Raw genomic sequence first — 17,675 nt, 5'->3', positions numbered from 1 at the left:
AAGCGACAAGAGGATATCTTTTCTTCCCTTCATTACCATTCCAGAGGAAGTCTCTCTGGATTTTTTCCATTCTTTCAGCTATTTTCCTCAAAATTCCAAAGAGGCTCAGGGCGTAGATTGGCAGATTTTGAAGAGAAGATTTGACTAAGAGGCATTTCCTCGCTTGACTAAGAGAGACCCCTTTCCAACCAGCCATCTTCCTATTGAATCTGTCCAAAATATCATTCCAAAAAGACTCCGGGGGAGAGGATCCCAAGGGAAGACCAAGATAGGTAGAGGGGAAAGAGCCTACCCCACAACCCAGAATCTTGGCGATTTTACTTTGTCTAAACTCAGAGGTGTTGATGAAAAAGAGCGAGCTTTTGTTCCAATTAATCAGCTGACTCATCCCACTGGAGTAAGTATCAAGAATCTTCTTCAGGGCTCTGGCCTCTTTGACAGAAGCTTCCCCCCCCAAGATAGTATCGTCAACAAATTGCTGATGAGTGAAGGGAATGCAATTAGAGGAGGGAAGGATCCCTTTGATACAAGCCTCACGCTTTCTACAGTCTATAAACCTTCCTAAGCATTCAGCTAAAATGATGAACAAAATGGGCGAAAGGGGGTCTCCTTGTCTGAGGCCTCTGGAAGGTTTGAAAAAATTAGAAGGGACTCCATTAACCAGAATAGCCAAGGAGGAGGTGGAGACCAATTGAGAGATAATTTTGCAAACTTTACTGTCAAAGCCAAAAGACGAGAGGAACTTCCCAAGGAGAGACCAGTCCATCCTGTCATAAGCTTTAGAAAGATCCAGTTTGAGAAGCATACCTTCCCGTTTGGATGCCTCAAGAGAGTGGATGACTTAATGCACCATCTGGACAGAATCCAAAATTTGTCTCCCTGGAACAAAACCCGATTGATGCTGCGAGATTATCATGGGCAATATCTTGAGCATTCTTAAAGTGAGAACTTTAGAGATGATCTTGTAGAGAGAGTTGCACAGACTAATAGGTTTGAAGTTGTCCAACGAGTCCGCCCCAGGGGATTTAGGAATGAGAACCACAAAAGTCGAGTTTAGCTCCTTGAGAATAGATTTGGCTCCAAAGAATTCCTGGATAGCCTGAACAACCTCTCCCATGATCACCGGCCAGAACCTTTGGAAGAAAAAAGTGGGAAAACCGTCTGGGCCTGGAGCCTTGTCAGCAGGCAGAGAAAAGATAACCTCTCTAACTTCCGAAGCCTTAGGAATAGCACAGAGCTGTTTATTATGGATAGGTTGAATGAGCTAAGGGATACAGTGTAACAAATCCTCCTGGTCCAAAATGGAAAGCATTGGGTCCTCAGAGAGAAGGCTAGAGAAAAAGGAAACAACTTCTTCCTAGATGGCAGATTCTTCAGTTAACAGCTCCTGCCCCTTTCTGATACCATAGATCCTGTTACTAGCACGGTGCTTGAGGGTGGTTAGGTGAAAAAACTTAGTGTTCTGATCTCCTTCCTTTAGCCAGGTGATCCTCGATCTTTGCCTCCAAAATTTTTCTTCCTTATTAATAATGTTATGAATTTCAGACAGGGTTTTGAGCTCCGAAACCCTGTTGGTCTCAGTGTAACCTTCCTTCTGAATGCAATCTTGGATAATAGTTAGATTATCAAATAACTCTTTCTTTTCATGGAAGATGTGACCAAAGTCAGACTTGTTCCAAATTTTAATCATCCTCTTCACATTGCTAAGTTTTCTGGTGACTCTGAACATGGCTGAGCCCTCCACCTCTATCCCCCACCAAAGCTTGATATTATCCATGAGGTCAGGGTGAGAGGTCCACATTTTCTCAAACCTGAAAGGATGGTATCTCATGTGAACCAGAGGGGAAACAACTGGAGAAATGGAAGAGTGATCCGAACCAATTCTGGGAAGCAGAGATAGTCTGCAGCTGAAGGATTAAAGCCAGTCCGAAGTTATAAGAGCTCTATCCAGCCTAACCTGAATGCAATCATGGCCGAAGTTATAAGAGCTCTATCCAGCCTAACCTGAATGCAATCATGGCCTTTTCTCTTGTTTGACCAGGTAAAGGATCCACCCTTAAGCTCTACGTCCATAAGGGCCAAATTATTTATGAAGTTAGAAAGATCCTGTTTACTTTCCCAATCCGGGGGCATACCTCCCTTTTTCTCTTTATCTTCTAATGGTGTGTTAAAGTCTCCCATGATTATACCTTTCTTAATGTCACAATCTTGCACCATATTACCAACTTTGGTCCAGAAGTTTTTTCTATCTCTCTTATTATTAGGGGCGTAAATATTCACTAAATACCAGGAATCATTGGTGTGCAAATGTTGAACTCTGCAGAAAAGAATGTTATCTTCATCATACTCAGCTACTATATTGAAATACTTATCATTAAAAAGTAACAGCAGTCCTCCAGACGCTCCTTCAGAGTTAGAGGCTATGCCCTTCATGCTATTGTTGAACTTAATATTTTCCATCCTTTCCTTCTTCATTTTAGTTTCCTGGATTAGAAACACATCAGGCCTTTGGTCCCTTATCATATTTCTAATAACTTCTTGCTTGTGGATTCCATTGAGTCCATGAATATTCCAAGATAAGATCTTCATGATTTAACTACTGAACATGCTTCCTGGATGGTGCGCTGCGTACCATCCTTAATGTTTCTTCTGGCTTCCTCTTTCCTGATTTCATTCTTGTTTTTCCTTCCCACTAGGTTAGATTTGTGGCCGAGATCAGCCTTGGCCATGCTTCTAGTAGAAGGGGGAGATACCGAAGAAGGGTCCCTGCTATTCTTCTTCTTTCTGCTCCTGACTTCCATCCAGGGATTCTCTTCTCCCTCTAGTCCTTTGTCCAGCCAAGCATCAATTCTCGCCAAATCTTCCATTGTCGATGCAGACAGCCTCTCTATGATTCTGTTTACTGTTGAAGGGGGGGGACAACACACTGGGTTAGGGTCCTGGGACATGGGTTCCCCCTCCTTTGGTTTTTCCATGGAGTTCGGGACAAAGGATAGTTTCAAGTCATCCTCCTGAGACTCCAGAGGGGGAAGAGTCATTTTTTCACCTATCTCCTCAGATTTCTTCTCAGATTCCTTCGCATTGGGGAGATGTATTGAATCATCTTTCACTCCTTCCTCTTCTCCCCCTCCTAAGTTTCCAGTCACCCGAGGAGGCCCTGATTCCTCTTGGGGCACATTAGGAGCAGAATTTGTTTTTTCTTCTGCCTCTCCATTTGCCTTGACTTGCGATGCTTTTTTCCTCCATTCTTTTTTGGGATCTAGAGAGTCTTTTATCCCCCCTTGTGGAGGAGCCTTTCCCACCGTACTCTTCCCTTTGAAAAGTGGACATGATCCAGCCTTGTGGCGAGCCTTCTTACAATGGAAACAAGCGAAAGGCACACTTTCATAGTCAATCTTTTGAGATCTGTTTCCCAGACGAGATTGTAGTTCTAAAACTTGAGGCATGTCCTGGCCTTCGATGACTCCTGCATAGATTCTTGCGTAGTTCAATCTTTTCTTAGCAGCTGTGACAGGGTCAATGGAGAGGAGCTCTCCAAAGGTCCTGGCTATGCCATCAAAGACATCCTCATGCCAATATTCCAAAGGAAGTTTCGGAAATCTTAACCAAACTGGAACCTGAGATTGGAAATCATTGTTCAAATCCAAGTTGGATGTCCATTTTTGCAATATTAGGTTGGATCTGCCCAAAGACCAGTTCCCAGCGCATAGTATACGAGAAAAATCTTCTGAGCAAGAAAACTCGAAAGACATGAAGCCTTTGGCCATAGCAGTCACATCTACGTGCCCTTTAAGGTCCCATTTTCTCCTGGTAAATGTCCTCACTACATCAATATTAGGTCTTGGCCCTACAAATTTTCCTACCAGAGTGTTCGCCATGCTTAGGATATTGTGGTCAATAATTTCCCTAGGGATTTCCAGAGCAAAAATACCTTTCTCCTTATCAGATTTGTCAATGACTTGGGAAAGATGATTTACCTGATGGTTTTATCCCGAATAGATTCGACCAGCGTCCCCATGTCCTAGACGGCCCACTGCCCACATGGGGGGGAGGGGGAATCTTCTCACCTGGATGGGGCATCAAAACCCGTGGGTCCCCATCCTTTGAGGCATCCTCATCTTTCCCCTCTGTTTCTTGCCCTGCGCTTGCTGCATGCCTTGCTGCATGCCCTCCTGCAGACGTGGTCTCCTGTCTCCTGCCTTTCTCCAGATTCGAAACAACGTGATTCGAATTGCAATTCCTGCCCGCTCCATCCCTCTCTCTCACCGTGGTTAAAATGAAAGTTATAAATATTTAAATAAAAATTATATAAAAAGTGAATTGGAGTTATAAGTTTGCATGGGAATTAACGCACTTCTCTATTTCTCAAGTGTCAACAACACGGGGGTTTGTGCATCAATTAAGCACATGGTTTCTACAACCCTATGGCTCATCTTGAAGGTTGGAAAAGACCCATGCTTAGTTGGCGACACCTTCCAGCTGTTTCTAGAAGCATTCTAGATGTTTCTTGAAAGCTCTTTATATTCAGGCATTCATAGAAGCTTAGACATAGCATTGGGAGAGCAATTGGAGCATTGGAGGACTCGAGAATTATGAAGAAGGGAGGAGCTTGCTCTGTGGATTTTCTGAGGAAGAGCGATTTAGCATCAAAATCCGGGTAGATTCTTGTGATTTTACTTATGCTATTTTTGCATCACGCATTCCCTGTCTTCTTCGTGTCTTCCATATGTCTTCTGAGAAGTTTCATATTTATATGCATTCTCAATGTGGGTAGATTAATTTAATTGGATAATTTTACATGCATTCTATAATGCAAATATCTTATTCTTAATTGTAGATATAATCTTTGTGGAAACAGAAAAAAAAATACATGATTATATTCAGATCTGCATACACATACATATATATAAATATATATTTATATATATGCATATGTATACATTTATGGATATATTATAAAATTTGAATATACATACATACATACATACATACATATATATATATACACACACCTATGTGTATTTATATATAATGCACTGAATTGAGCGATTAATAAAATCGTAGTGGAAAATTTATTAATTCGTATTGCGATTCATATCACATGGAAAAAAGTTAATATATTATATGCTGTGGGCACGTTTCATACCCTGCGTCAACGGAAGGCAGAGACCTTCTGTCGCAGGTCTGCGGCGACAGGGGTACTACGTACCTGCTATCGACGCAGTGCCTGTGACCGTAGGTATTGCGTACCGCAGCAAGAGTTGGGGGGGTTTTTAATTGATGTTTATGTTATGAAAAAAAAAAAAAAATGTTTATGTTAAAACGTTTATATACAGTCGATTTCTCATTACTATGTAATACTGATGATCTCTTCGATGATTTGGAATGTTACGCATGGAGGGATGGCTAGGATCCACGATGATCTAATGATGCTATTGATGGTTGGGAGGAACCGTGCACTTAGTTTATTATGTTTGATCTTTATAATGGATGTATATGTTCTCTATGATGTTGTATCATGTGATTATCTCTACTCTGATATATCATGGATTAGAATAGGATGATGTACCTTATTCTATGTATGTGTATTCTTTGAGCTTGTCATACCCTGTGACATGTACAGTGGATGAATGAGCATTTGAAATGTAATGTGTAAACATTGGAATTATCATTAGTATTTCATGTGGATGTTGTACTAGATGGATTCATGTATTTAATTCAACGTTAAGGGATCTTAAAGAATGTAATCTGTTATTTATGTTATGTTTAATTTTAGATGGACATTGCTATTGATTTCGTTATTGTGCATAAGTTATATGTGATGTTTACTTTCATGAAAAAAAAAAAAAGCTACTAAACTTAGTGAAATTCTAGGTTAATTCTTTGGATCCCTTGGCAGGGCATTACATTTGGTATCAAAGCCCGAGTTTCTACATTGGGAGCTCTGGGTATTTTGGAACAACTAGAACTTTGAACTATTAAGTATAACTTTCCAAACTTGATCTAGGTGAATTGAAACAGGACTCAAACTGTTACTTGAGTATGTCTCATACTTCAACACTTAGTTTCAAAACTGGAAATTTTCCTTAAACCTAGACATAGAACTGAACTTAGTACCTTTTACTGTTGTAGGATGGTATCTAGGACTAGGTCTTCTATTAGAGGCCGTGGTAGAGGCTGTGGTCATGGCAGAACTATCAATGTCCATGAGTCTGCCCATGAGGGATCGACTCATGTAGAGAGTAGGGAAGAGTACTCTAGTAGGCAGCAGGAAGAGAGCCATAGAGAGGACCAAGCTGAGTCTGAAGAGGTCAGTTTGAGGCAGATGATGCAGACTATTCTAGAACATCTACCTCTTGTTCAAGAACATCCCAAAGTGCATCAGACAGAACAAGAGCATAGACCCAGATCTAGAAGTCCTCAGAAGGAACGTCAGAGGTCCATTGTGTCCACTCAGATGAAGGATCTTTCAAGATCCAAGGTTAAGCCTTTCAATGGGCAAGGTTCTGGTTATGTGGCCGAGTAGAGGCTTATATCTCTTGACAAGATTTTTTCCATGCAGGAGTTCGACAACAATGTTAAGGCAAGGTTTGCGATCACTAATCTAGAGAATTTTGGGGCCACTTGGTGGACGATAGAGGAGAAGAAGTTGGGAATCAATATGAGAAGTGTTACATGGGAATTATTCCTAGAGAGTTTTCATGAACGATTCCTACCAAAGGAATGGAAACAACAAAGGGCTGATGAATTTCATAATCTCAAACAGTACACTTTGTCAGTGACTGAGTATGAGCGCAAGTTTTATGAGCTCATGTCTTTTTCAGGGTTCAGTGAAAATTTAGCTCAATTGACACAACATTTTATTAAGGGTTTGAATAACCATATTATTGGGGGAGTCAAGGTATTTGAGCCAAAAAACCTCAAGGATGTGGTGCATCAAGCTATCCTTGTTGAGAAAAGTATCAACCTTGGTCAAGGTGGTTTTGTAGGAGCGCCAGCGGCATCAGGATCTAAAAGCAACTACAATTTAGGTGGTAACAAGAAGTTTTCTTTTTCTAAGGGGAAACAATATCAGCAGCAGTCTCAACAGACACAGCAACAGAAGGGCTCAAATTCTCAAGCTCAAAGTGGTGGAAAAGGTTCTAACATCAAGAACAACCGCAATGCTCAACGCAATAAACAGAATCAGACCAATCAGCCAGCTCAGAATAGCCAGTCTTTTGTTAGCAGGAACAGTCGCTAGCAATCTAATGTACCACCTATGGGAAGAGGTTCTAGCAAAAATACAGAATGCTTTTCATGTGGTCAGATTGGACATTATGCAGCTTAGTGTCCTCAGTGAGCACCTCAGTTTTTAGGACCTAGACCTACAGTTTCAAAGCCTACAGCGGGTGATGCAAGTAGAGCTCATAGAGTTTTTGCAGTAGTTGATCAGCGTCAGGCAGATCATCAAGGAATAGTGGTTGAGACCACAAGTGCTATTACAGGTATATTTCTTTCAGTATTGTTTGATTCAGGAGGTATTGATTCATTTATATCACCATCTATAGTTTCTAAGTGTAAGCTGGATGCGATGAAGCAAGATCGTGGTTGGCAAGTGGAACTAGCCTCAGGCATTAAGGTTTCCACAGATTTTGTAGTTCATAAGTGTGGGCTTAGCTTAGGAAGCTTTGATACGGCAGTGGATCTTCAAGTCATACCCCTTGCTTCCTATGATGTGGTTCTAGGCATGGACTAGCTTGGATCTCATAGAGCCAATATAGATTGTAGGAAGAAGATTATTATGTGCCAAGATGACCAAGGGAATGATGTGCAGATAGTTGGGATACCGAGGCCTATATCTCTGTGGATGATTTCTGCTATGCAATTGAAGCAAAGTTTTCATAAGGGATGTCAGATATTTTCTATTATGGTAAATGATCTTGATGAAGAAGATCCCATGAGGGAGACTTTGGATCACTCGATTTTGCAGGAGTACGCAGATGTTTTTCCAAGTGAGATTCCAGGCACACCTTCGAAGAGGGACATTGACCTTAGTATTGATCTGATTCCTAGAGCGGAGCCTATTTCTAAAGCTCCTTATCACATGACTACTCAGGAATTGGGTGAGCTACGTCTTCAGCTAGAGGAACTTCTGGCCAAAGGGAGCATTCAACCTAGTGTATCACCATGGGGAGCTCTAGTGCTCTTTGTGAAAAAGAAAGACAGTTCTTTGCGCCTTTGTATTGACTATAGACAGTTGAATAAGGTGACTATTAAGAACAGGTATCCTTTACCTAGGATTGATGACTTATTCGATTAGATCAAGGGAGCTATAATATTCTCCAAGATTGACCTTAAGTCAGGATACCACCAGCTTCACATTAAGGAAGCAGATATTCACAAGACTGCTTTTCAAACTCGTTATGGGCATTATGAGTTCACAGTGGTACCTTTTGGATTGACTAATGCTCCATCAATTTTCATGAGTTTGATGAATAGTGTGTTCTAATCTTATCTGGACAGGTTTGTACTCGTGTTTCTTGATGACATATTGATATATTCTAAGACTCAGAAGGAGCATGAGGAACACCTGCAGTTGGTATTGCAATGTTTGAGGGACAATCAACTTTATGCTAATGCAGCTAAGTGTGAATTCTTCAAAACAGAGATTCAGTATTTAGTGAATGTTATTTCAGGTGATGGTATTTCAGTGGATCCTACAAAGATTTAGGCGATAATAGATTGGTTGACACCGACTAATGTGTCAGAGATTCATAGTTTCATGGGTTTAGCTGGTTATTATCGCAAATTTGTCCAGAACTTCTCTAGGATAGCACATCCTATCACTTCTCTTCAAAGGAAAGGAAAGAAGTTCGTATGGACAGAGAAATGTGAGGAAGCTTTCCAAAAGCTTAAGGAGCTTTTGACCAGTGCACTAATACTAGCTGTACCTAATCCAGAACATGGTATGTATAGATGCTTCTCTTCAAGGGATTAGGGCAGTATTGATGCAGAATGGACAGGTGATTGCGTATGAATCACGCAAGCTCAAGGATCATGAGTTAAACTACCCTACACATGATCTTGAGTTAGCAGCAGTAGTTCATGCCTTGACAAGGTGGAGATATTTCTTGTTGGGGCACAGATTTGAGCTACATAGTGATCATTGCAGTCTTCAATACATTTTTACTCAGCCTAATTTGAATGCTCGCCAGAGGCGATGGATGGAGTTTCTATGTGAGTATGATTTTGAGGTTAAGTACATTCAAGGTAAGGAGAATGTGGTTGCAGATGCTTTGAGTCACAGGAGACATGTGTTATCATCGATGACTCTTAGTGTGGATTTGAGGAGTCAAATTCTTCAGGCACTTCCTACGGATTCTTGGTATCAGGAAGTGTGTAGAGAGATTGATTCAGGAAGATCTTTGGAAGGTAATTTTGTAGGTTATGTTTGAGAGTTAGATGGTCTTTTGAGACATTTGGGGAGGATTTATGTGCCATTTTTGGATGAGGTTCACACCTTGATATTGGCAGAAGCCCATCATACACCTTACTCAACACATCCAGGTGTCAAGAAGATGCATGCTGATTTGAGACATTTGTTCTTTTGGTTTGGGATGAAGTGAGATATTACTAATTTTGTGGCTAGGTGCCTTGAGTGTCAGAGAGTTAAGGCAGAACATCAGCACCCGGCTGGACTTTTGCAGCCTAATCTCATTCCTTCTTCTAAGTGGGATATCATCTCCATGGATTTCATTATGGGATTACCTATGACAATTCAACATCATGATGCTATCATGGTCACCGTTGATCGGTTGACTAAGGTATCACATTTTTCACCGATTAGGTCTTCCTACACAACAGCTTCTGTAGCTAATGTCTTTATGTGTGATATTGTGAGATTACATGGTATTCCTAGAAAGATCATTTCTGATAGGGATCCTGTATTCACATCTGCATTTTGGACATCGCTGCAGCATGAGCTTGGAGCGCAGTTAAATTTCAGTTCGGCATATCATCCAGAGACTGATGGTTAGATAGAGAGGGTGAATCAAGTTTTGGAGGATATGTTACGAATGTATGTGATGGATAGGCAGAGACATTGGGAGGATTATCTCTACTTAGTGGAGTTTGCTTACAACAACGGGTATCATAGTTCTATTGGTATGGCACCATTTTAAGCATTATATGGATGTCCTTGTCATACACTGTTGAGTTGGGACAGTCTTGAGGATCGCATCCTGTTGGGTCCTAAGATGCTTTTTGATATGGAGCAACAGGTAGTGCGTATCCATGAGCATTTGACTACAGCACAGGATAGGCAGAAGAAGTATGCTGATGCTCATAAGATTGATAAGCAGTTTGTTGTGGGTGATAATGTTTTTCTTGAGAGTGCGACCGCGAAAGAGTTCGATGTGATATGGAAAGGGCCCTAAGCTAGCACCTCGCTTTGTGGGACCATTTGAGATTCTAGAGAGGATTGACCCGATTGCTTACCATCTTGCTCTACTGCCTAGCCTAGCTTGCATTCATGATGTTTTCCATGTTTCAGTACTTTGACAGTAAATACCTGATATTGTACATGTTCTTGATTGGAATGTGTTGCAGGTAGTGGACGGGCAACTGGCTTTGGAGCCGGTTCATATTTTGGAGCAGTAGGAGTTGACCCTCAGGGGTCGAACCATCGAGCAGGTAAGGGTCCAATGGGACCCTACTGATGATTCTTCAGCTACTTGGGAGGATGTAGCTAGATTGAGGGAGTTATATCCCTACTTGTTTGTAGGCTTCCAGGAGTAAGCCTAACCCAAGGGGGGGTGGTTGTAGTGCCTACCCTCGTTCACATCTTTTCTGGACATGGTTATGATAGACTAGTTTTATGTTGATGGATTAGTGGTATTGTTTTGACACTATCAAACATTATGTTATGGATTCATTGGTTATATGATGAGATCATTTAGATTTTACATTTCATGCATACATGATGATCATTATATTATTTTCAGTTATTATTGATGATTAGATGGATGGTTTATTATCTTATGTGTTTTATTATGGATACTTACCCCATACTTGCATGTGTATGGTGTGCATGTTTTCTTATTGTATGGCATTTCTAATGTGGTTAAGGAAGGGAGCCGTAGTCACCTACTTAGTCATGATCTACACGATGCACCACTTCCTGCCATTGTCTATTTAGCTTAGCATTATATATATATTATATGTACCTACATGGTTTTTCTGTAGGTTGTAAGTACTAGGTATCGACTTTCCTGAATTGCCATGATGAACGTACCCTATTATACTATCTCAATGATAAGAGGAGGGAGATAAATTCTCAAGTCCAAATCCCAAACCCTTAAGCCAATTGTCCTAGTGAGGTAGGACAAGTATCTGGATATTTTACCCACTGAATGTGTCGGATGACATGATTCGTGATTTTTAACCCTTTAGACTAATTTTGAGTGATTTGCTCTATGATGGGTTTTCATATTTTATCTTGGAGGTCTATGGTGAATTTTCTATTAATTAAGTCTTAATAAATGGATTTAATTAATAAATTAATTATTTGAGAAAATTAATATAAAATATCATGTTATTTGATATTTTGACTATAGTTAATTAAATGTGAATTATTGAGGAAAAATAAATTAAATAAAAGAAAATTAGAAATTAAAATTAATAATAATAAAATAATAATAAAGTAATAAATAAATAATAATAATAAAAGTTATAAAGTTAAAATGAAAGTTATAAATATTTAAATAAAAATTATATAAAAAGTGAATTGAAGTTATAAGTTTGCATGGGAATTAACGCACTTCTCTATTTCTCAAGTGTCAACAACACGGGGGTTTGTGCATCAATTAAGCACATGGTGTCTACAACCCTATGGCTCATCTTGAAGGTTGGAAAAGACCTATGCTTAGTTGGTGACACCTTCCAGCTGTTTCTAGAAGCATTCTAGATGTTTCCTGAAAGCTCTTTATATTCAGGCATTCATAGAAGCTTAGACATAGCATTGGGAGAGCAATTGGAGCATTGGAGGACTCGAGAATTCTGAAGAAGGGAGGAGCTTGCTCTATGGATTTTTCGAGGAAGAGTGATTTAGCATCAGAATCCGGGTAGATTCTTGTGATTTTACTTATGCTATTTTTGTGTCACGCATTCCCTGTCTTCTTCGTGTCTTCCATATGTCTTCTGAGAAGTTTCATATTTATATGCATTCTCAATGTGGGTAGATTAATTTAATTGGAGAATTTTACATGCATTCTATAATGAAAATATCTTATTCTTAATTGTAGATATAATCTTTGTGGAAACAGAAAAAAAAAAAACATACATGATTATATTCAGATCTACATACATATACACATATATAAATATATATTTATATATATGCATATGTATACATTTATGGATCTATTATAAAATTTGAATATATATACATACATATATATATATATATACATATATATATATATATATATATATATATATATATATACATACATATATATATATATATATACATATATATATATATATATATATGTATATATATATATATATATATATATATATACCTATGTGTATTTATATATAATGCACTGAATTGAGCAATTAATAAAATCGCAGTGGAAAATTTATTAATTTGCATCGCGATTCATATCGCATGGAACAAAGTTAATATATTATATGCCGTGGGCACATTTCATACCCCGCGTCGGCGGAAGGCAGAGACCTGCTGTCGCAGGTCTACAGTGACAGGGGTACTACGTACCCACTGTCGGCGCAGTGCCTGTGACCATAGGTACTGCGTACCGCAGCAAGAGTTGGGGGGTTTTTAATTGATGTTTATGTTATGCAAAAATAAATAAATAATGTTTATGTTAAAATGTTTATATACAGTCAATTTCTCATTACTATGTAATACAGATGATCTCTTCGGTGATTTAGAATGTTATGCACGGAGGGATGGCTAGGATCCACGATGGTCTAATGATGCTATTGACAGTTGGGAGGAACTGTGCACTTAGTTTATTATGTTTGATCTTTATGATGGATGTATATGTTCTCTATGATGTTGTATCATGTGATTATCTCTACTCTGATGTATCATGGATTAGAATAGGATGATGTACCTTATTCTATGTATGTGTATTCTTTGAGCTTGTCATACCTTGTGACATATACAGTGGATGAATGAGAATTTGAAATGTAATGTGCAAACATTGGACTTATCATTATTATTTCATGTGGATGTTGTACTAGATGGATTCATGTATGTAATTCAACGTTAAGGGATCTTAAATAATGTAATCTGTTATTTATGTTATGTTTAATTTCAGATGGACATTGCTATTGCTTCCGTTATTGTGCATAAGTTATATGTTATGTTTACTTTCATGAAAAAAATAAAAAAGCTACTAAACTTAGTGAAATTATAGGTTAATTCTTTGGATCCCTTGGCAGGGCATTACAATGAAAATGCTATTACTCAACCCTCATATTGCCATTTTCAATCTCAGCCTGAAGCTGGTTATTGCTAGTATTCTCAGAGCTATTACTCTCCTGCTACCCCTGCTCCACCAGTCCCAACATCCCCATATAAAAATCTTGAAGATATGATGTTGGAGTTCCAAAGGAGGATGGATTGGAGGTTTTATGAATGAGATGAGAAGTTGATGGCCTGTGGTAGGCAACTTGATGAGATTGCAAGGCAGCAAGAGATAAAGACACAACATGAGGAGATGGCATACCGGGCCTATCTCCAGCAACAACAAGAAGAGAGGGAGAGACATAGATACATTGAGGAGAGACTTGCTATTCAAATTGCTGCAACAAGAGAGGAGGAAATGGGGCTCCAATTAGCTCATTTTCAAACCAAAGAAGTAGAGGCAACCCCTTCTCCAAGACTTGTCATCCCAAGCTTCAAGAAGCCCCTCCATCACAAGAGCTTGCTACTATAACCCCTCCACTCCCCGAGTGAAAAAGATGGCCCCATGAGCCTTCCATACCCATTACCATTTCACCCTTTGAGGGTGGACTAGTTGTATGGACTCCTGATGGTCTAACCATGTCATTTTGGGAGATTTAAGAAAAGCCCAAAAAACTACCATGCGAGGAGTTGCAGCTTGCTGAGGAGGACAATGAGGTAGCTATTGAGAAAAGGAAGAGGATCTGATCCTCTCATTTGAAGAACTCCCCTCCCTTTTTGAGGAAGAAAAAGAATAAAAGGTTGTTCCTTTCTTTGAGGAAAAAATAATGGCTTTTGAGTTTTTACAAGAAAATGAGAATTTGTTGTTGGAGAAGGAAGAAGATGATTTGTTGTAGTAGATGGTCCTCTATAATGTGGAGGATGGAGAAGAGAACCTCAATGATAGATTTCTCCTTGAGGAGGAGCATGCTGATATGCATGAGTTTGCCCCTCAACCTATGCATTTTACTACAATAGAGCAAGAGGAGTCTAATGAAGAAATTTTTTGGGATGAGATAGAGTTGTTTTTCTCATCCATGGACATTAAGCAATCTACCCCTTCATTAGATAATCATGAGTTACAATAGAAGAAAGTGGAGAGCCACACCATATGAGTAGCTCCCAAGAAAGAGGTTCATGAGAAGCATGAAGATGTGGAGATTATTTCTCCACAAGAAGATGAGGAGCTTCCAAACTAGTAGGATAGCAAGGTTGTAGAGCACAACAATGAGGTTAAGGCTGATTTCTTAGACAAAGTGCCATCAAGAGGATGCCCCATTAGGCATGTAGCTTTGTAGCAATGCAAGGTGCCCCTAGTCATGCTCATTCTAGAGCATGAGGGAGAGGACCATAAGGAAGAGCAAGCATGTTTTTCTCAAGTTGACAAAGCCCTAGTGTTGGAGAGCTTCATTGTCTTCAGGATTGGGAAAGAGGTTTTTTATGTAGCAACATTTTTTTTTTATGCTTGTTGCCATTTTCAGCTGCCCATGTGCATGGGAAAAGAAGCCAACTGGTAAGGAAGGGCACTTCAAGAAGCCAGTTAATGACTTTGTTTGATTTTTGTAATAGTAAATATTTGTACACAGTAGAGTAGGTTTTTAGCTTTCCAAGAAGTGCACATGCACAACATTCTGGAGCTTTACAAAGCTTTCCAAAGCTCCTTGGAACTATTTTATTTTTGTTAGTTACAATTTTTTTTGTAAATTTGTAGGTGGGACAATGTGTCATTCTCTTTGGTGACTTTGTGCCCAATAGATTTCTTAAGTTCACTGATCCATGCTTAGTAGTAAAGCATCCCCTCTAATTTGTCAAGAATGTTGGCTATTTCCCCCCCCCATTAAACCCATCACTGATATTTGATCAGAGAAACCTTGAATGGGCTATTTTATTTGTAGTGGGTCATCACGCTAAGGTTAGTGGCTAACATTTCCTGTTAGCTTGGTCCCTTATTTGACCAAGCTGACTTAGTTTTTTCTTTTACCGAGCTATAGTTTGTTCCTTTGACTGAGTGAGCTCAATTTTTTCTTGATCAAGCTAACGGATACGAGATTTGATGACTCTCATGTTTTTGTGAGCTATCTTCCTATCTCCCTGAAAGCACGAGATGTTTCCATGCATTGCCATTCCATTGTTACCTCACACTATAGTGCTTCCTAAAGGCTCCAAAGTCTAGAATTCTACCACGTGGTAGAGGGTACCACTTCCAACATTATCTTTGTCATGTCTATTCTTTTTGTGTGGGTGGTTGGCTCGATGCATCATCCAACGTGATGCTACCATGTGTCACCATTCTGGTGCTTCCTCTTACTATAATGCCTCTGTGAGACCTGGAGGCCCAAAATTGCATAGGATGCTACCATGTGTCTTCATCCTAGTATTTCTTCATACTACAGAGTCTCCACAAGGTTTTGAGGTCCAAAATTCTTCCACATGGTGGAAGGTCCCTCTCCGACGCTTATGCACATGCATAGATCAATGACAAAGATTCAATAGAAGATTAAATGATCATTGTCCATTATGTTAAATGGAAAAGTGCAAGATGATACTAGGTGTCACCATTTTAGTGTTTCTTGATGTAGCAGAGTTTCCACAAGGCTCCAAAGACCAAAATGACATGACAACCGTTGGATTTGGTGCATCTTGGGGTCTCTTGGTTACATAGCAACCATCTGCTGGAAATAAAGAAGATCTACATCAATGACTACAACTTAATCTCTCATTGGGGAGATTCCTATGACATCTCAGCCATCCCTCTCAAGGGAAGGATCTTCATCGATGGTTATCATTCAATTTTGGGAAAATAAAATTCCCCCTTGTAGTCAACTCTACATGTTATCCTTCTTGATAACTTTGTTTTTCCATAGCATGCCATCAAGGTCGATTCTTTAATGCCAAACTCCTTCTTGGACCTCAATTGGCACAATGCCAATGCACTCCATGTCTCTTTAATGCATATAATGATTAAATTTTAGTGATTTTATCTCTTGTGGCTAGGTGCAATTATTTTGGTCTCATCTTGTCACTTCTAGCATAAGATTGTACTCCACAATCAGATTTCTTTCTGATTCTCAGTTATTGCTCTCGTTTGTAATTCAAATCCACCTAGTTCAAGTTTGAACTCAATGCAAACATTAGAGTTATGCTTGAACTCTTTAAAAGGTAGTTGTAAATATTTTTTAAGAGTTCTTCTCTATTCTTCTATGCCTTACAGTAATATAAATCTCTATTTTTTTGCCTATTCTCCCATTTTGTATACGTGCATATTGCTTGCCTTATACTAAATATTTCCTTTTTCTTATTTTGTCAAATTGTATGTTGAATCTACTTTCTTATGGATGTTATGTAAATTAATTCACATTCCTTGTAGCATCTCATTTGTTCATATCTTCATATGAGTTCTTAGGAAATAAATTGAAGCTGAGAGTTGTGTATGTTTTGAGGGTTCTATTAATATGTAGTGTATTAATAGGAAGAGGTAGTAACCATGTTTCTATCTGGTGCATCACCCCCCTTTCATTTCTGCAATTTCTTTCATGTTCTCCTTCTTCCTTTTCCCTCAAAGTGGGTAGTGTAGGTGCAATAAGGAAGCTAACCTTATCCAGATATTCAACCTCAGAGCACAAGTCCCACACTTGGAGGCTATTTTCATGTTACACAAGGTCACTTGAGTTTCATACCTCAAGAAAGGGTGCAAACTTTTGTGTCAACAATTAGGTAAGATTCAATGAATCTACCCACTTTTTAATTTTAGTCCCTTCTATAAAATTCTCTTACAATCTTCCTTGAATTCACCTCAAAATAGTTTATTTTGAATTTTATGCCACCAACTCATCATAGAAATCTTCCACATGCTTCATACAATTCAATAAATCAACTTTGTCAACTAAGATTTGTTAAATCTTCCATTTAACACTTTTTGTTGTCACTCAACATCCACACTATTCACTCGGCAATAACAATCTTTTGATGCTCGACCAACACTAGGTTGCTCGATATCAGCTAAGTATTCCTTGCTTAGTCACTAGTGTTATTTCCTTGATGCTCGACACTTACTATATTTTTCTAAGGCTCAACACTTACTAACTTTCTAATGCTTGACACATACTAAATTCTACTCGGCCTAAACTAAGTTTTCTCAATTTATACTATTTGCTCGGCCATGCTTGGCATACACTTTTTATGAAAAATCTTCTTCTAGACTTAGGTTAAGTAACCA

This window comes from Cupressus sempervirens, chromosome 10, assembly GCF_028749045.1.
Source record: "Cupressus sempervirens isolate cs-2001-9-10 chromosome 10, ASM2874904v1, whole genome shotgun sequence".
Lineage (NCBI taxonomy): Eukaryota > Viridiplantae > Streptophyta > Pinopsida > Cupressales > Cupressaceae > Cupressus > Cupressus sempervirens.
The sequence above is the reverse complement of the archived record's forward strand: the minus strand, read 5'-3'. Positions refer to the sequence as shown.